Source organism: Bombina bombina, chromosome 3, assembly GCF_027579735.1.
Source record: "Bombina bombina isolate aBomBom1 chromosome 3, aBomBom1.pri, whole genome shotgun sequence".
NCBI classification, from domain to species: Eukaryota; Metazoa; Chordata; class Amphibia; order Anura; family Bombinatoridae; genus Bombina; species Bombina bombina.
Genome location: NC_069501.1, coordinates 1,068,644,815 through 1,068,666,327, shown reverse-complemented (window position 1 = coordinate 1,068,666,327; position 21,513 = coordinate 1,068,644,815).

Sequence of the window (21,513 nt, the reverse complement as noted above, 5' to 3'; positions counted from 1 at the left end):
CGACATCACTGACACCTAAATAAAATTATTAACCTCTATTCCGCCACTCCCTGACATCGCCGACACTATAATAAAGTTATTAACCCCTATTCCACCGCTCCCCAACATCGCTGACACTATAATAAAGTTATTAACCCCTATTCTGCCGCTCCCCGACATCGCCGACACTATAATAATGTTATTAACCCCTTTTCCGCAGCTCTTTGACACTAATAAAAGCTATTAACCCCTAATCTGCTGCTCCTGGACATCGGCGCCACTCTAATAAAGTTAATAACCGCTAAACCTCTGGCCTTCCACATCGCCGCCACTATAATAAACTTATTAACCCCTAAACCTCCGGCCTCACACATCGCTGCCACTAAAAAAAACTATTAACCCCAAAACCTCCGGCCTCCCACATCGCCGCCACTAAATAAACCTATTAACCCCTAAACTGCAGCCCACCACATTGCAAAACACTACATTAAACTATTAAACCTTAAATCTAACACCCCCTAACTTTAAATTAAAATTACAATATAACTATATTTAAATAAATTACCTGAAATAAAAATAAACCTAACATTAAACTATAAATTAACCTAACATAACTATTTTAATAAAATAAAACAATTCTACCAATTAAAAAAAATCTAATTTACAAATTGAAAAAAAAACTAACACTACGAAAAAAAATTAAAATTCAAAAATAAAAACAATGACACCTAATCTAATAGCCCTATAAAAATAAAAAAGCCCCCCCCCCAACATAAAAACACCCCCTAGTCTACAATAAACTACCAATAGACCTTAAAAGGGCAAGACTGTATAAACCAACACAATTGGGGGGAAAATAACTATGATGTATTACTTTAAAAATTCCAAAACATTACTGTATAGAAAATTGTTTGGTAAAAATTTGTGTTGTGAATCTCATATGAGATGAGTATTGTCCTAATAAGAGAAATGAAGTAGACACAACGTATCCTGGAAATGGTAATCCCTAACACATTTAACAGTCAATAGTTATGAGTTTTATGGTACAACACCGTAACATAAAACTCATAACTAAAGTGCTAAAAAGTACACTAACACCCATAAACTACATATTAACCCCTAAACCGAGGCCCTAAACACTAAAATTACAATTTTAACCACTAATCTGCCGCTCCGGACACCGCCTCCACCTACATTATATTTATGAACCCCTAATCTGCTGCCCCCAACATCGCTGCCACCTACATTATACTTATTAACCCCTAATCTGCCACCCCCGACATCGCCGACACCTACATTATAATTATTAACCCCTAATCTGCCGCTCTGGACACCTCCGCCACTTTCAGTATATGTATTAATCCCTAATCTGCTGCCCCCAACATCACCGACACCTACATACTATTTATTAACCCCTAATCTGCCGCCCCCAATGTCGCCGCAACCTACCTACATTTATTAACCCCTAATCTGCCGCCCCCAACGTCACTGCCACTATATTAAAGTTATTAACCCCTAAACCTAAGTCTAACCCTAACCCTAACACCCCCTAACTTAAATATAATTACAATAAATCTAAATAAATATTCCTATCATTAACTAAATTATTCATATTTAAAACTAAATACTTACCTATAAAATAAACCCTAAACTAGCTACAATATAACTAATAGTTACATTGTAGCTAGCTTAGGATTTATTTTTATTTTACAGGCAAGTTTGTATTTATTTTAACTAGGTACAATAGTTATTAAATAGTTATTAGGGGCGGAGCCAGCCATCGAACAACTTGGCCGCAACTTTGTGGAGCTCCGGCTTCTCTCCTAAACATATTCGTTGTAGCTGTGATCATAGGGAGCTAACACATGTTGGGAAGATGACATTTGATTGTTAACCGTGGACTGCATCAGTAGACTACCTGTAATTGTACCCGTAATTGTACTGAACTGAGTGGCGGTGGTGTAAATCCTCAGCACCATGCCACAAGGCTGGTTACACTGGCTATTTGAGCTTAATGCTCTCCAACAAACAAAAGGATTGACCCGGTCAGCTGGCGTACCCGGTGGGGTGAAGTCTGTGAACAGCCGCAGGCTTTGTGTAGGCACTTTTGTGCTGGAACCGGCTCGATTATCAGGGAGCCGCCCGCCATCTTTGAAACGTGGCGCAGCTAAATTCAGATGGCTACACAGCCGATAATTAATGCCGCTCAGATTCGCTGAAAAGAAATGTTCTCCTGGAGGGTAAGCTATGCAGATACGAGCACCTGGGAACCTAAAGCAGCACATTAGAGTCTCAAGTTGATCTGGACTAATCTGGCTGTGAATAAGGCCTGATATACCTGGAGGATGATCGTTATTTTATACGTTAGACCATGGGACATGTACTCTGTTAACCCTTGGATCAGTGCTATACTGCACATAAATGAATGGATAAGGTTTGCACATAAAAGAGTTGGAAACTATTCTGCTCGCTGCAGTTAAAAGGCTCCTCATTTTCTGAAGGTCTGGATAGCCATCTCACTGCAAAATATGTATGGTAGCAAATGTGACAATGGCGGATAGCACCGTTTCCATGGACAGCTTGCTGGGATCACAAACGCTTGTTTTGGGGCAGCTGCCAGAGACTTGGGATGAGGTGAAATTTAGGTGGCTGGACTGGTATTTCTTGCCCGACAAAAAGATCTAATTGGCGATCCTTTCATATATCCCAGAGTTGAAACATTAGGGGCTCTGGCCTTGGGACTGTGATATTTTCAGACTGACCTATGCTCTAACATATTGCTCTCATATAATTACCATTTTAGCCCTATTTTAATAACGTGTCAAGAGATATGATAAATGCCTTTAATTCCTTCCTATTTCTACCTACATGCCTCTTTAGGCCCTAATACCACTAAGTCCACATTCACTTAATATAAATAGCCCCCTAGTTGGTTACACACTATTCTCTTCTTATTGTCCCTAGTAAGGTGGAAGCAAATTTTTCAATGAGCAAATTTGCGCTAAGGAGCTGACACCTTCTAGTACCCAGACTAAAAGTAAGTTTTCTTTATATGCACTATAGGTTGTGCCTTTATATTATACTATATATGTTACTTTAATAAGCTCAAGACGGGCTATATCATATCGGCCTTTTAACCCCGGTAGAGACATTCCCTATCCTTATGTTCCTTCTAAGTGATATTCTCTCGACATGGAGGGGGATAAATGAAAGTAGGTTGAGTTGGGAGATATGAACAGCTCTATTTTCTTACTCCTATACTGTATATAATATGGAAGTTCATAACTGACCCTGGATACTTCAGGCTGGTTAACGCTTCTTAACGTGTTACCTGTTAATTGTTTTAGCATGTACATTCCTAAAAGTGTAACATATAATTTCATAGTCGTTGTCCCCTTGTGGATCTACACATGCAGCTGCAGGAAGTAGGTAGTTTTCATGTAAGTCACACTTAGTTTAATCTATCTTGTTTGGCGTGTATAGCTGTTTATTGTTGTTATCTATTTCAATAGAGGTGGAAGTATGTATTCTGACAGTTTGAGCTTTCCCATCGTTCTGAATGAAATCATTATATATGGAGTTTATATATCCATACACTCCTCATATGCTTATATCTCTACAGGGTGCCCTAAGAACACCTAAATTAGCAATGTGTGTTCAAGATAATATGTGAAACAGTAAGCCTGCTAATTTAAAGTATATTGAGAGGTTGCTGCCTAATTAAATTTTGCCAACATGATTTAGGTTAGGTGTTATGTGCTAGGCACCATGTGTGTTAGGTTCAGCATGTGATAGACTCAACGCGTGCTAGGTACCACATGTGCTAGGCAAGGCGGGTACTGGGTACGGTGTGTGCTAGGTATTGTGTGAGCTAGGTCCAGTGGGCGCTAGGTACATATTATGTGTGCTAGGTATCATGTGTGCTAGGTATCATGTGTGCTAGGTATCATGTGCGCTAGGTATCATGTGTGCTAGGTATCGTGTGTGCTAGGTTTAACGTTGCTAGGTATTGCACGTGCTAAGCAAGGTGGGTGCTTGGTATGGCGTGTGCTAGGTATTTCGTGAGCTAGGTACAGTGGGTGCTAGGTACAATGTGTGCTGGGTACAATGGGTGCTAGGTACAATGGGTGCTAGTTACAGTGGGTGCTAGGTACAATGGATGCTAGGTACAATGAGTGCTAGGTACATTGGGTGCTAGGTGCAATGGGTGCTAGGTATAACGGATTCTGGGCACAATGGATGTTAGATACAATGGGTGCTAGGTACAATGTGTGCTAGGTACAATGTGTGCTAGGTACAATGTGCGCTAGGTACAATGTGTGCTAGGTACAGTGTGTGCTAGGTACAGTGTGTGCTAGGTACAATGTGTGCTAGGTACAATGTGTGCTAAGTACAATGTGTGCTGGGTACAATGTGTGCTAGGTACAATGTGTGCTAGGTACAATGTGTGCTAAGTGCAATGTGTGCTAGGTACAATGTGTGCTAGGTACAATGTGTGCTAGGTACAATGTGTGATTGGTACAATGTGTGCTAGGTACAATGTGTGCTAGGTACAATGTGTGCTAGATACAATGTGTGCTAGATACAATGTGTGCTAGGTACAATGTGTGCTAGGTACCATGTGTACTAGCTACCATGTGTGTTAGATTCCATGTGTGCTGGGTACCATGAGTGCTAGGTATCATGTGTGCTAGGCTCAATGTGTGCTGGGTACTGCGTGTGCCAGGCAAGGCGGGTGCTGGGTACAGCATGTGCTAGGTATAACGTGAGCTAGGCACAGCAGATGCTAGGCACAATGTGTGCTAGGTATAATGTGTACTGGGCATAATGTGTGCTAGGTATAATGTGTGGTGAGTACAGTGTGTGTGAGATGCAGCATGGGCTAGGTTCAATGTGTGCTACATTCAGTGTGTGCCGGGCACCGCGAGTGCCAGGCAAAGAGGGTGCTGGGTACGGCATGTGCTAGGTATAGCATGAGCTAGGTACAGTGGGCGTTAGGTACGCATTATGTGTGTCAGGTATCATGTGCGCTAGGTATTAAGTGTGCTAGGCATCAGGTGGGCTAGGTAACATGTGTCCTAGGTTCAACGTGTGCTAGGTACTATGTGTGCTAGGCAAGGCGGGTGCTTGGTATGGCGTGTGCTAGGTATAACGTGAGCTTAGTATAGTGGGTGTTGTGAGCAGTGTGTGCTGGGTATGGTGTTCTGGGAACAGTTGCGCTAGGTATGAGTGCTAAGTACGGTGGGTGCTAGGTTCAGTGTGTGCTAGGTACAGAGTGTGTTAGGTACAGTATGTGCTACGTACAGTGTGTGGTAGGCACAGTGTGTGGTAGGTACAGTATGAGGTAGGTACAGTATGTGGTAGGTACAGGGTGTGGTAGGTACAGTGTGTGTGAGGTACAGTGTGTGCTAGGTACAATGTGTGCTAGGTGCAAAGTGTGCTAGGTGCAAAGTGTGCTAGGTGCAAAGTGTGCTAGGTGCAATGTGTGCTGAGTGCAATGTGTGCTAGGTGCAATGTGTGCTAGGTGCAATGTGGGCTAGGTACTATGTGTGCTAGATACAATGAGTGCTAGGTCAATGTGTACTAGGTTCCGCGAGTACCAGGTAAGGTGGGTACTTGGTACGGTATGTGCTAGGTACAGCGGGAGCAAGATATAGTGGGGGCTAGGTATAATGTGTACTAGGTATAATGGGAGCTGATATATGTGCTGGGTATAATGTGTGTTAGGCACAGTAGAACCTGTCCCTCAATCTGTATGGATATATCTGCCAGTTCATAATACAACAACTTATCTTGACCTGCTCTTTGCAGCTCAAATTTGATTTATAAGTTTCACCTCCCCCCCCCCAACATTTAGAGCCCAAACCAGGGTTCAACCTCTGTGAACTACTTTTTAACCACAAATCCCTGCAGTTTACTTATGGTGTCTTACTGTTTTTTCAGTTACTGCATCCGGACCTGCGTGTCCGATTCTTTTGTTTGTGTATATTTGAATAGGGGTCCTGCGTGTCCCCAAATGTTACCCTTTATTCTAAAACCGAATAAAAACTCATTTAAATAAAAAAAAAAAAATAGTTATTAACTATTTAATAACTACCTAGCTAAAATAAATACAAAAGTACCTGTAAAATAAAACCTAACCTAAGTTACACGAACACCTAACACTGCACTATAATTAAATAAATTAACTAAATTAAATACAATTACCTAAATTAAATTATCTAAAGTACAAACACCCCCCCACTAAATTACAGAAAATAATAAACAAATTACAGATATTGAAACTAATTACACCTAATCTAATAGCCCTATTAAAATAAAAAAGCCCCCCCAAAATAAAAAAAACCCTAGCCTAAACTAAACTACCAATAGCCCTTAAAAGGGCCTTTTGCGGGGCATTGCCCCAAAGCAATCAGCTTTTTTATCTGTAAAAAAAAAATACAAACAACCCCCCCAACAGTAAAACCCACCACCCACACAACCAAACCCCCAAATAAAATACTATCTAAAAACACCTAAGCTCCCCATTGCCCTGAAAACGGCAGTTAGCTCTATTGCAGCCCAAAGTCCCTAACCTAAAAATAAAACCCACCCAATACACCCTTAAAAAAACCTAACACTAACCCCCTGAAGATCGACTTACCGGGAGACGTCTTCATCCAAACCGGGCCGAAGTCCTCAACGAAACCGGGAGAAGTCTTCATCCAAGCCGGGCAAAGTGGTTATCCAGACGGGGAGAAGTCTTCATCCAGACGGCATCTTCTATCTTCATCCATCCGGCGCGGAGTGGGTCCATCTTCAAGACATCCGACGCAGAGCATCCTCTTCATCCGGAGTCTTCTTACTGAATGAAGATTCCTTTAAGTGACGTCATCCAAGATGGCATCCCTTAGATTCAAATTGGCTGATAGTATTCTATCAGCCAATCGGAATTAAGGTAGAAAAAATCCTATTGGCAGAATTCTATCAGCCAATCGGAATCTAAGGGACACCACCTTGGATGACGTCACTTAAAGGAACCTTCATTCAGCAAGAAGACTCCCGATGAAGAGGATGCTCCACGTCGGATGTCTTGAAGATGGACCTGCTCTGCGCCGGATGGATGAAGATAGAAGATGCCATCAGGATGAAGACTTCTGCCCGTCTGGATGACCACTTTGCCCGGCTTGGATGAAGATTTCTCCCGGCTTCGTTGAGGACTTTGGCCCGGCTTGGATGAAGACGTATCCCAGTAAGTTGATCTTCAGGGGGTTAGTGTTAGGTTTTTTAAGGGTGTATTGAGTGGGTTTTATTTTTAGGTTAGGGACTTTGGGCTGCAATAAAGCTAACTGCCCTTTTAAGGCATTTGTAATCTTTAACTATACATGTGCAGAATCATCATTGCATATATATCATCATGTATATTAGAATACTCATTCTGTTGTGATTTAAAAGATATTTGTTCTGATTGGTCTTGTAAAGTAGAAGAGCTATATTAATTTATATTTATTGCCCTGACAATATAAAAATTATATATATCCTGTTTGATTCAGAATTAACACGTATATATACATAATATCAAATAGTCAGCTAGACAGAATCAGTCATACTGCACAATTATCTGAGAAGATACTGTATGTATTCCACTCTCAAATACTGCATAAATCTAATTTGAAAATAAAAATAAAGGTAATAATATCACTCAGTGAATCAGTAATGTTATCTGATCTATATATTGACACAAGTAGCTGTGTTAAATGAGTAAACCAACTTAAGTCACACATTATTATTAATGTGGCTACTTTAATGGATCAAGTGTTGTTTGGCTTTAAAAGTAATCAGATTAGCATGGTGATCGCTCCAGGCAAAAATCAATGTAACAATTCTATTGGCGGTTTTCCAGCATTTGAAACAAAGTTTCAACACTAGTTGCTCGGTAAACTGCCATAATTTCAAATATCTTTGTTAGCATTTAATGTATAAGCACGAACACAGTTTTTTTTATGTATTTTGGTTGTTGTAGGGGGGGCTGGGTGATCTTTGATGACCTTTATTAAATCCCTAATAAGTCAAAAACAAAACAAGATAGAAAAGAGATGTAAATGGCACAAACCAGCACATACATAGCACTAACAAACCAGCCTAGTTTCATGTCTTTTGGCTTTTGTAGGGGGGGCAGGTGACCGTTGGTGACCTTTATTTAATCTGTAATAACACAAAAAACAATTGTTATTATCTTAAAATTAAAAGCAGCACAAATCTTAATTTTGCGGCACAAAACAGCACAAACATAGCACTAACGAAACACAGTGGATTTTTTATTTGTGCCCATTGTAGGGTGGCCAGCTTCACACAGCCCGTTTTTTTCACATGAGAATCAAAGTATTAATTAAAGATGTTGTAATTGTAATTTTCATTACTACACAAATGTGAATATCAAGGAACCCAAGTGGAGCAATTATATTGAGAGCAAAACGAGTCAAAATCTCCTTAAAGGGACATGACACCCAACATTTTTCTTTCATGATTTAGGTAGAACATACAATTTTAAACAGCCTTCTACTTTACTTCTTCTATCAAATGTATTTCATTCTCTTGGTATCATTTGTTGAAAGTGCAGCAATGTACTACTGGTTTCTAACTGAACACATGGGTGAGCCAATAACAATCAGTATATTTATGCAGCCACCAATCAGAAGCTAGAAGTTCACAATATTCACTGGCTCCTCAAAACAATTTCTAGATCACTTGGCTGCATGGCTACCTTATTTCCTTTCCTCAGACACCCTTTCCCTCATTCTTGGTGACTTCAACATCCCTCTTGACAATCCCACTGCCTCCTCTGCAAAACAACTTCTGCAACTCACTTCCTCTTTTGGTTTGTCACAATGGACTGATTCTCCCACTCACAAAGATGGTCAATCCCTTGACCTGATCTTTAGCTATCGAAGCATCCTCTCAAACTTCACAAACTCCCCCTTTCCTCTTTCTGACCACCATCTCCTTACTTGCAACATATCATCCCTCCCTTTAACTCTCCCTCCTTCAGCTCCTCACACCAAACTTCACAGAAGCATTACGTCATTAGGTCAACAACAGCTTTCTAATTCCCTCAAACCTCTCCTCTCATCCTTCTCCTCCTTTTCATGCCCTGACCAATCTATCTGCCACTATAATACCATCCTTACATCCGTCCTTGACAATCTCACCCCTTTTACCATAGCTCGGAAATCAAACACTCATCCTCAGCCCTGGCATACTCCTCTGACATGATACCTACGCAGATGTTCCCGTACTGCTGAGCGGCACTGGAGAAAATCTAGGAGTTCAGCTGATTTTCAACATTGCAAATTTATCTTGAACTCCTACTACTCTGCCCTTAATTTCCATAAGCAACACTACTTCTCTACTCTTATCTCTAATCTTTCTTCAAACCCAAAACGTTTGTTCTCCACTTTCAATACTCTTCTCCGCCCTCCCCCACCTCCTAATACAACTTCTCTGTCAGATCAAGACTTTGCTAACCACTTCAATAACAAAATCAACTCCATCAGAAATGAAATCAGCTCTCAACATAATTCCATTCTCTCACCCCCTCAAATGCTCTCAATCAACCACAACCCACATAACCTTAAACTTAGCTCATTCTCCCCTGTTACTGAGGAAAAGGTTTCGGCACTTATACTGCGCTCTCACCTCACTACTTGTCCCCTTGACTCTATCCCTTCACAGCTACTCCCCTCCCTCTCTGCCACCCTTACCCCTATACTCACACACACTTTCAACCTCTCCTTCAGCACCGGTATATTTCCCTCATTGCTGAAACATGCACTGGTCACACCTATCCTCAAAAAACCTTCCCTTGATCCTACCTCCCCATCCAACTACCGCCCTATTTCCCTCCTCCCTCTTGCATCAAAGCTTCTCGAAAAACTAGCTTATGCATGCCTATCCCATTTCCTTACAATAAACTCCCTCCTTGACCCATTGCAATCTGGATTTTGTCCCCATCACTCCACAGAAACAGCAATTGTTAAGGTTACCAATGATCTACGTACAGCAAAATCAAAAGGCCACTTCTCTCTGCTTATTCTCCTTGATCTGTCCACAGCCTTTGACACTGTTGACCACCCTCTAATGCTCCAAACCCTCCAATCCTTCGGCATATGTGACACAGCCCTCTCGTGGCTCTCTTCCTATCTGTCAAACCGTATCTTTAGTGTAGCCATCTCTGGGGAGTCCTCTGCCCCATCACCACTTTCTGTCGGAGTACCGCAAGGCTCTGTCCTCGGTCCCCTTCTCTTCTCAATCTACACATCACTAGGTTCCCTAATAAAGTCCCACGGTTTACAGTATAATTTGTATGCCGATGACACCCAAATCTACTTCTCTGCACCAAACCTTTCTCCTTCCTTGCTAACCCGTGTCACTAACTGTCTTTCTCACATCTCCAACTGGATGTCTTCTCACTACCTCAAGCTAAATCTCTCCAAAACTGAGCTCCTTATTTTCCCCCCTTCTTCTAAACTCTTTACCCCCAATCTCTCTATAACTGTCGACAACTCCATCATTACCCCTACCCCGCATGCCCAATGTCTCGGGGTCACATTTGACTCAGATCTTTCTTTCACTCCTCACATTCAGTCTTTGGCTAAAGCCTGCCGCTTCCACCTTAAAAACATCTCTAACATTAGACACTTCCTTACACAAGACACAACTAACATTTTAATCCACTCTCTCATCCTCTCCCACCTCGATTACTGCAACTCTGTCCTTTCTGGTCTCCCCACCTACCGCCTAGCTCCTTTACAATCCTTAATGAATGCCTCTGCCAGACTCATCTTCCTTACAAGTCGCTCTTCATCTGCTGCACCTCTCTGCCAATCTCTTCACTGGCTTCCTCTTGCCTCTAGGATCAAACACAAAATTCTCACTCTGACATACAAAGCCCTCAACTGCACTGCTCCCCCCTATATCTCAGACCTTGTCCCCAGATACTCTCCCTCCCGTCCCCTTCGCTCTGCTCATGACCTCCTCCTCTCCTCCTCTCTTGTCACCTCATCACACTCCCGTTTACAGGACTTCTCCAGACTGGCTCCCATCTTGTGGAAATCTCTGCCTCGCTCCAAAAGACTCTCTTCTAGTTTTAAAAACTTCAAGTGCTCCCTAAAGACTCTACTGTTCAGGGATGCATAAAACCTACGCTAACCTTTCTTTATATCAGTTCCTCTCCTCCATTGCTATCCCCTGAACCCCCTTAGCATGTAAGCTTAAGAGTCCAGCTGTTTGTTGATCACCTTCTCAAGAGCTGACTACAACAGTGCAACTCTTGGCAAGGCCCTCTACCCATTTGATCCCTATAACTGTTTTGTTGTACTCCGTCTTTGTTAATAGCGCTGCAGAATCTGTTGACGCTCTACAAATAACCGATAATAATAATAAATAATAATAATAATGATGACAGGAATGACTAAATCATTATGAACAGCTCACATAATCAGATTTAAAACAAAATACCCCATAAATCCCTCTAGTGCTCCCTTAACATTTTTTCGTTTACAGAGCTTTGTCAAAAGGCCAAGTTCAAGATTAAAAATGTACAAATCACAACTCTCATAATTTTTTTTTAATTTTTTTTCCTTTCCCATTTTATTTTGATTTTAAACAAAGTTATTTTTTAACTAGCCTTACTTTTCCATATTTTAAAATTTGATCATATGTTTAAGTTTTATAATTGGTGTGGAGTGCTATTAAGTATAAACTTTCTGTGGTTAATTACCATTCAGCTAGATTACGAGTTTTGAGCTCTATAGGGAAATTAACGACCACAACATTTTCTGCGTTATTTCACCTCCCTATAGCGCTGCTATTACAGGTTTTAAAAAAGCAGGCTTGTGTGGGCAAAATGGTTGCATTGAGCTCCATACAGCACCGAAATCAAGCGCTGCAGCGCCGGCAAAAAAAAAGCCTAGCACCTGCGATCGCTGAAACAAAAGCTCCGTAACGTAGCCCCATTGATGTCTATAAGGAAAGAAAAAGTTATGTTTAAACCTAACACCCTAACATAAAAACCACATCTAAACACCCCTAATCTGCCGCCTCCGACATCGCCACAACCCCTAATCTTCCCTTAACATCGCCACCACCTACATTACAGTTATTAATCCCTAATCTGCCGCCCCAATGTCGCCGCCACTATACTAAAGTTATTAACCCCTAAACCTCTGGCCTCCAACATCACTAACACTAAATAAATATATTAACCCCTTAACCCTAACCCTAAGCCTAACCCTAAGCCTAACCCTAACCCTAACACCCCCTAACTTAAATATAAATAAAATAAAGCTAAATAAACCTTACAATTATTACCTAAATAATTCCTATTTAAAACTAAATACAAACTTACCTGTAAAATAAAACCTAAGCTAGCTACAATATAACTAATAGTTAGTAAATAGTTAGTAAATAGTTAACTATTTAATAACTACCTGTCATGTTCACAGCTATTCATCTGCTATTCTATGCAGTTATTGTATTAACTCACTTGCAAATAGTACTGTTTCTTTAATAGTCTGACATCCAGCCTATAAAAGGCCTCCTCCCACACTACTCTTTGCTTGGCATTGGATTGTAGTTTGCATTGTCTGCACTCCTTCCCAGCCTCCTTTGAAGCAACCTCAGAACTCTCTGTTCAGCTACGGAACTCTAAGCCGCTTGTCAGCTGTTTCACTAATCCCGGAAGTATCGGAGCGGTGACGTCACACGCGAACCTTTGCCGCATCTCGTGGACTGACTCTGTTTGCTCGCACTAAGTTCTTTCTCCTGCAGTTAAGCTTTAACTGCTCAGGTACCTCATTCAGCCACTTACCTGTTATATGTTTCAGCAATATACACGTAATACATTATATTACACTGTGATCAATCTACTCAGTGTCATACTAATTACACCTCAGTTGTTATATTTTTCTCTGTGTTAACACCTTTTTCATTGGTGACTTGTTGTGCTTATGCTGCTGCATTTATTCAATGATTTATTCACATGTGGCAGCTATAGAATATCCACAGCATCCTTCACCAACTATTAAACTGCATTGATTAACTGTGGGTTCTCACATTACATATATTGTAATTGATGTTACCACCCAAATAACAATCTCTGCAAACACACTTACTAAAATTACATTTATCTCAGCAGCTGTGGTTCACTTAGATACTTTTATTTCAGACATCACAGAATACCAAGCCTGATTAAAAACATGGATCCAGCTGAGATCACTACACAGATTCAGACACTCACTCATAATGTGGAATTGCTGACTGATGGGCTGAATACTTTAAAACAAGAAAATAATGCTCTTAAAGCTTATATAAAGGACTATGTAGAAACAAAATCACGTTTCCAGGAACCTCAAGTTAGTTTACCTGACGTTTTTACAGGTGACAGGAAAATGTTTAGGGATTTCAAAAATGCCTGTTTGTTGCTTTTTACTTTAAAGCCCTATACTTATCCCACAGACAGAATCAAAGTTATGACTGCTATTTCCTACTTAAGAGCTGAGCCTAGAAGTTGGGCAAATAATTTCCTAGAAAGCAATGATGATATCCTCAATTCTCTGGATTCTTTCTTCCCTGCTTTAGCTCAACTGTATGATGACCCATACAAGCAGTTGACGGCTGAAACAGCTATGAGATCTTTAAAGCAGAGGAGAAGGGATGTGGAGGATTATATAGTGGATTTTAAAAAATGGGCAAAAGACACACAATGGAACAATTTAGCATTAAGAAACCAGTTCCGGCTGGGACTTTCAGATGCTATAAAGGATGAACTCTGTCGCTCAGATCTTCCACCAACCTTGGAAGAGTTGATAAATTTAAGTATTAGTATTGACAGGCGCCTAAGAGAGAGACAAAGTGAAAAAACTCCCCATGACAGCAGTACTAGAAAATCACCGTCCACAAGCTCCACCTATACTGCCCAAAAGTCTACCAGTGAGCCTATGGAGATTGGTTTTCTTAAAGGGCCATTAACCAACCAGGAGAAACTCAGAAGACGCACACAAAATTTATGTATGTATTGTGCCTCTGATGAACACCTTGTACACTCCTGTCCAATCCTACAGAGACAAAAACAGGGTAAGGCTTCTCTACCATATCATTCCATTAAAGCTGCTAGTAATTCCTCTTGTTACCTTAACCTATCCCTTTCATTGCAGTGGGACCAACAACGGGCCAACGTCACAGGGATTCTTGATTCTGGTGCTTCTGCCTCATATATAGATGTGAACTTCACTAACATAAATAAAATACTACTGATTAAAAAAACGTCTCCTGTACCTTTAAGGGGAATTGATGGGGAGGTATTGCCATCCGGTCCGGTTATATTTGAAACCATTCCACTTCTAGTCTCCACCCTAGACCACCATAGGGAATACATAACATTTGATGTAATTACTTCCCCTGCCTTTCCTGTAATCCTAGGTTTACAATGGTTACGCTTACATGACCCCCACATATCTTGGTCCACACTTAGTTTACAGTTCACTTCAAAGTACTGCACTACTACCTGTTTCCCTACTCTACTGTTACAACCAGCTTCTTCTACTCAAGAATTTACTATTCCCCAGGAATACATGGACTTTTCGGATGTCTTCAGTAAAAAAGAATCCGAGAATATACCACCCCATCGCCCATATGACTGCCCAATTGAGATCTTACCAGGTGCAGTCATACCCTGCGGCCATGTATTCCCTTTATCCAAGCCAGAGTTACAACACTTAAAAACTTATCTTGATGACAATTTAAAGAAGGGGTTCATACGTCCCTCAACCTCCCCCGCAGCCGCGGCTATGTTCTTTGTCAAGAACAAGGACGGGACTTTAAGACCTATTGTGGATTATAGGCAACTGAATAAAATCACTATAAAAAACCGCTATCCCTTACCCCTCATTCCTCAATTAATAGAAAGGCTTGAAGGATCAAACATATTCACTAAGCTAGACCTAAGGGGGGCTTATAATCTCATCCGTATGAGGGCTGGGGACGAATGGCTGACGGCGTTCCGTACTCGGTATGGCCTTTACGAGTACACCGTCATGCCATTCGGCCTTTGTAACGCCCCAGCCACCTTCCAACACTTCATACATGATATATTCAGAGACATTCTGGATGTCTTCGTTGTCATTTACCTGGACGACATTCTGATATTTTCAAAAACACCTTCTGAACATGTGAACCATGTCAGACAGGTACTCTCCAGACTACAAAGTCATTCCCTTTATGCAAAAGCAGAAAAATGCATATTTAACTTGCATAACATTACCTTTCTAGGTTATCAGATTTCTGAACATGGCATACAGATGGACAACACAAAAATACAAACCATACTCAATTGGCCCAAACCCACCAACAAAAAACAAGTCCAAAGTTTTCTTGGTTTTGCGAATTTTTATCGCAAGTTTATACACAACTTTGCCTCAGTTGCAAAACCGTTAACTAACCTCACAAAAGATAACAAATTTCTTTGGACACAAGAAACACAATCCTCCTTTGATCTTCTAAAAAAGAAGTTCACATCAGCACCAATACTACGATATCCTAACACTCATCTACAGTTCATACTAGAGGTTGATGCTTCTGACCTGGCAATTGGAGCAGTTTTATCTCAGAGAGAACAGTTACAAAAACCACTTCATCCTGTTGCTTATTTCTCAAGATGTCTAACTATACCCGAGTCACACTACCCAGTTGGCGATAAAGAACTTCTAGCCATAAAGGTAGCCTTTGAACAGTGGCGACATCTACTCGAGGGAGCTACATACCCAACCATAGTTTACACAGATCACCGTAACCTACAATACTTGAAGTCTACCAAAACTCTTACAGCCAGACAGGTTCGTTGGAATCTTTATTTCTCTAGATTCGATTTTCTTATAACCTACAGACCCGCTGCGAAAAATCGGAAAGGCAGACGCACTATCACGATTACCACCAAAAGATTGCTACACCCACTCTCCCCAGTCTGTGATACCTGAAGACAAATTTCTACTCTTTCTAATAGATTCCATTCCCTTATTGCGCCGAGAACAACAAAAGGATACAACGAAACCTCTTCACTTATTACAACTAAACTCTGATGCCCTATACCATCACCAGGGTAAATTATATGTACCTTCTTCCATAAGAGCAACTCTGTTGCATTCTGCACACGATTCTCGATTAGCTGGCCACAGTGGCATTGTTAAAACGCAGGAGATGATAAAAAGATCATACTGGTGGCCCAACATGACCAACGACATCTCAGACTATATTAACAGCTGTTCAGTTTGTGCCACTTCAAAACGAACAAAACAGTCACCCTATGGATTGTTGCTACCAATTTCTACACCCAACAGACCATGGCTTGATATCGCAATGGACTACATTGTTGACCTACCCAGATCTTCTAATAACACCACCATAATAGTGGTTGTAGATTTGTTTAGTAAAATGATACATCTCATTCCATATCATAAATTACCAACAGCTGCTGAAACCATACAAGTTCTCCTTACCCATGTTTTCAAGTTACATGGATTACCACAAAGGATTCTCACAGACCGCGGATCGCAATTTACCAGCACTCTTTGGGCAGAATTCTGTAAATCATTTTCGATTGAAAAAATGCTCTCATCATCATATCATCCTCAGACCAATGGTCAAACCGAAAGGTGTAACCAATGGGTTGAACAATTTCTACGGACTTACTGTCATTACAACCAGGAATCTTGGTCAACTCTACTCCCTTACGCGGAGTTTGTCTTCAATAACACCATCCATGCCACAACTAAGCAAACACCGTTCTTTGTTAACTATGGTTATCATCCATCTTTCCAACTTCTACCAGGAAACGACAACTCAGTTCATATCAGCGATTTAACCCAAACTATTGCTTCAAATTTCATCACTATACATAATGCAATTGAGGAAGCCAAACGGATACATAAAAAATATTATGACATGAGAAGAACCCCTGCTCCACATTACTCCCTTGGAGACCTTGTCTGGTTGTCTACCAAGAATCTGCGCATGAACACTCCGTCCAAGAAACTCTCTCCATTATATATAGGACCTTTTCCTATCATCAAAATCATCAATGACAATGCTGTGCGTATTCAACTGCCTATTAACCTCAAAATACATCCGACATTTCATGTCTCCCTCCTGAAACCATACCGGACGGTTCGGGGGGGCTCTTCCCAACAACCTCTACCGCAGGTATCTGTTGACCCTAACATCGAATATGAGGTTCACTCCATTCTAGATTCCAGAATCTACCGTGGCATCCTGCAATATCTTATAAGGTGGAAGGGGTATTCAGAAGAGGATGATTCCTGGGAACCTGCCAGTAATATCTCGGCCCCTCGACTCATTTCTCGGTTCCATCAGAGGAATCCTGATAGACCCCGTTCCTGAGCCCCGGAGTGGCTCCTTGAGGGGGGAGTCCTGTCATGTTCACAGCTATTCATCTGCTATTCTATGCAGTTATTGTATTAACTCACTTGCAAATAGTACTGTTTCTTTAATAGTCTGACATCCAGCCTATAAAAGGCCTCCTCCCACACTACTCTTTGCTTGGTATTGGATTGTAGTTTGCATTGTCTGCACTCCTTCCCAGCCTCCTTTGAAGCAACCTCAGAACTCTCTGTTCAGCTACGGAACTCTAAGCCGCTTGTCAGCTGTTTCACTAATCCCGGAAGTATCGGAGCGGTGACGTCACACGCGAACCTTTGCCGCATCTTGTGGTCTGAGTCTGTTTGCTCGCACTAAGTTCTTTCTCCTGCAGTTAAGCTTTAACTGCTCAGGTACCTCATTCAGCCACTTACCTGTTATATGTTTCAGCAATATACACTTAATACATTATATTACACTGTGATCGATCTACTCAGTGTCATACTAATAACACCTCAGTTGTTATATTTTTCTCTGTGTTAACACCTTTTTCATTGGTGACTTGTTGTGCTTATGCTGCTGCATTTATTCAGTGATTTATTCACATGTGGCAGCTATAGAATATCCACAGCATCCTTCACCAACTATTAAACTGCATTGATTAACTGTGGGTTCTCACATTACATATATTGTAATTGATGTTACCACCCAAATAACAATCTCTGCAAACACACTTACTAAAATTACATTTATCTCAGCAGCTGTGGTTCACTTAGATACTCACTTTTATTTCAGACATCACACTACCTAGTTAAAATAAATACAAAGTTACCTGTAAAATAAAACCTAACCTGCCTTACACTATAAACTAACATTACAATAAAATAAAATAAATTAAATTATTAAAAATTTTTTCTAAATTACAAAAAAAATAAACACTAAATTACAAAAAATAAAAAAACACATCATCAAAAATAAAATCGAATTACTCCTAATCTAATACCCCTATCAAAATAAAAAATCCCCCCAAAATAAAAAAAACCTAGCCTACACTAAACTGCCAATGGCCCCTTAAAAAGGCCTTTTGTGGGGCATTGCCCCAAATAAATCAGCTCTTTTACCTGTAAAAAAAATACAAATACCACCCAACAGTAAAACCCACCACCCAACCAACCAACCCCCCCAATTAAAAACCTATCTAAATAAACTAAAGCTAACCATTGCCCTGAAATGGACATTTGGATGAGTATTGCCCTTAAAAGGGCATTACATTGCCCAAACCCTAAGCTAAAAAAAAAACACCCAAAAAACCCTTTAAAAACCCTTAACGCTAACCCCCAACAATCCACTTACAGTTTTCGAAGTCCGGACATCCATCCTCATCCAGCCGGTGAAGTCATCATCCAGGTGGCAAGAAGTCTTCATCCAGACGGCATCTTCTATCTTCATCCATCCGGCGCGGAGTGGGTCCATCTTTAAGACATCCGGCGTGGAGCATCCACTTCTTACGATGGTCGCTGTAAAATGAATTTTCCCTTTAAGTGATGTCATCCAAGATGGAGTCTCTTACATTCCTATTGGCTGAAAGATTTCTATCAGTCAATAGGAATTAAAGGTGAAAAAATCCTATTGGCTGTTGCAATCAGCCAATAGAATTGACCTTACATCCTATTGGCTGACAGCAGATTAGGGGGTTAATAATCTTTAATAATCTTTAAATAGTGTTTGCGATGCGGAAGGGTGGCTGTTTAGGGGTTAATAGGTTTATTATAGTGGCGACGATGTCGGGGGAGTGGCGGAATAGTGGTTCATATTTTTTTTTAGTGGCGGCGATGTCCGGAACGGCAGATTAGGGGTTAATAAACGTATTATATTGTTTGCGATGCGGGAGGGCCTCGGTTTAGGGGTTAATAGGTAGTTTATGGGTGGTAGTGTACTTTTTAACACTTTAGTTATGAGTTTTATGCTACAGCTTTGTAACGTAAAACTCATAACTACTGAGTTTAGATGGTGGTACAGATCTTGTCGGTTATAGGGTGTACCGCTCACTTTTTGGCCTCCCAGGCAAACTCGTAATACCAGCGCTATAGAAGTCCCATTAAAAAAGGACTTTTTTAAAAGTGCGGTACTGACGTTGCATGACAGCCTAAAAGGTGTGCGATACACCTTTACCTACAAGATTTGTAATAGCGGCATTAGGGAAAAAGCAGGGTTATGAAGCATAATGATGCTTTTTCACTCATAACGCCAGACTCGTAATCTAGCTGGTTGTAAATAAATATAGCAGAGTCAGCCTTGAGAAGTAAGCAGGATGCATTTCATGTTCTGAGAAATAGAAATTGCTCAATTTTCAGAGCTAAATTACATGAAAAGGGGGCAAAAAATATTTAACCCCTTAATGACCACAGCACTTTTCCATTTTCTGTCCGTTTGGGACCAAGGCTATTTTTACATTTTTGTGGTGTTTGTGTTTAGCTGTAATTTTCCTCTTACTCATTTACTGTACCCACACATATTATATACCGTTTTTCTCGCCATTAAATGGACTTTCTAAAAATACCATTATTTTCATCATATCTTATAATTTACTATAAAAAAAAAATATAAAATATGAGGAAAAATTGAAAAAAATACACTTTTTCTAACTTTGACCCCCAAAATCTGTTACACATCTACAACCACCAAAAAACACCCATGCTAAATAGTTTCTAAATTTTGTCCTGAGTTTAGAAATACCCAATGTTTACATGTTCTTTACTTTTTTTGCAAGTTATAGGGCCATAAATACAAATAGCACTTTGCTATTTCCAAACCATTTTTTTTCAAAATTAGCGCTAGTTACATTAGAACACTAATATCTTTCAAGAATCTCTGAATATCTATTGACATATATATATTTTTTTTTAGTAGACATCCCAAAGTATTGATCTAGGCCCATTTTTGTATATTTCATGCCACCATTTCACCGCCAAATGCGATCAAATAAAAAAAATTGTTCACTTTTTCACAAATTTTTTCACAAACTTTAGGTTTCTCACTGAAATTATTTACAAACAGCTTGTGCAATTATGGCAAAAATGGTTGTAAATTGTTCTCTGGGATCCCCTTTGTTCAGAAATAGCAGACTTATATGGCTTTGGTGTTGCTTTTTGGTAATTAGAATGCCACTAAATGCCACTGCGCACCACACGTGTATTATGCCCAGCAGTGAAGGGGTTAATTAGGGAGCATGTAGGGAGCTTTTTGGGGTAATTTTAGCTTTAGTGTAGTGTAGTAGACAACCCCAAGTATTGATCTAGGCCCATTTTGGTATATTTCATGCCACCATTTCACCGCCAAATGCGATCAAATTAAAAAAAACGTAACATTTTTCACAATTTTAGGTTTCTCACTGAAATCATTTACAAACAGCTTGTGCAGTTATGGCACAAATGGTTGTAAATGCTTCTCTGGGATCCCCTTTGTTCAGAAATAGCAGACATATATGGCTTTGGCGTTGCTTTTTGGTATTTAGAAGGCCGCTAAATGCCGCTGCGCATCACACGTGTATTATAGCTAGCAGTGAAGGGGTTAATTAGGTAGCTTGTAGGGAGCTTGCAGGGTTAATATCACATTTAGAGTAGAGCTCAGCCTCCCACCTGAAACATCAGACCCCCTGATCCCTCCCAAACAGCTCTCTTCCCTCCCCCACCCCACAATTGTCCCCGCAATCTTAAGTACTGGCAGAAAGTCTGCCAGTACTAAAATAAAAGCTATATTTGGTTTTTTTGTGTGTTTTTAAAAAAGCATATTTACATATGCTGCTGTGTACTATCCCCCCTTAGCCCCTAACCTCACTGATCCCCCCCAAACAGCTCTATAACCCTCCCACTCTAACTTAATCTGCGCCATCTTGGGTACTGGCAGCTGTCTGCCAGTACCCAGTTTAGAAGAAAACATGCTTTTTTTTCATTTTTACTAATTTTTTCTGTAGTGTAGCTTCCCCCCACACCAAACCAACCCCCCACCCCTCCACGATCTCTTTTTGTGCTTTTGCACAAACAAGATTTGGGCATTTCTTACTAAAGATATTTTCCGTAGTGTAGCGGTTCCCACCCGCTCCCGCCCGTGCACGCGCCCGCCCGCCAC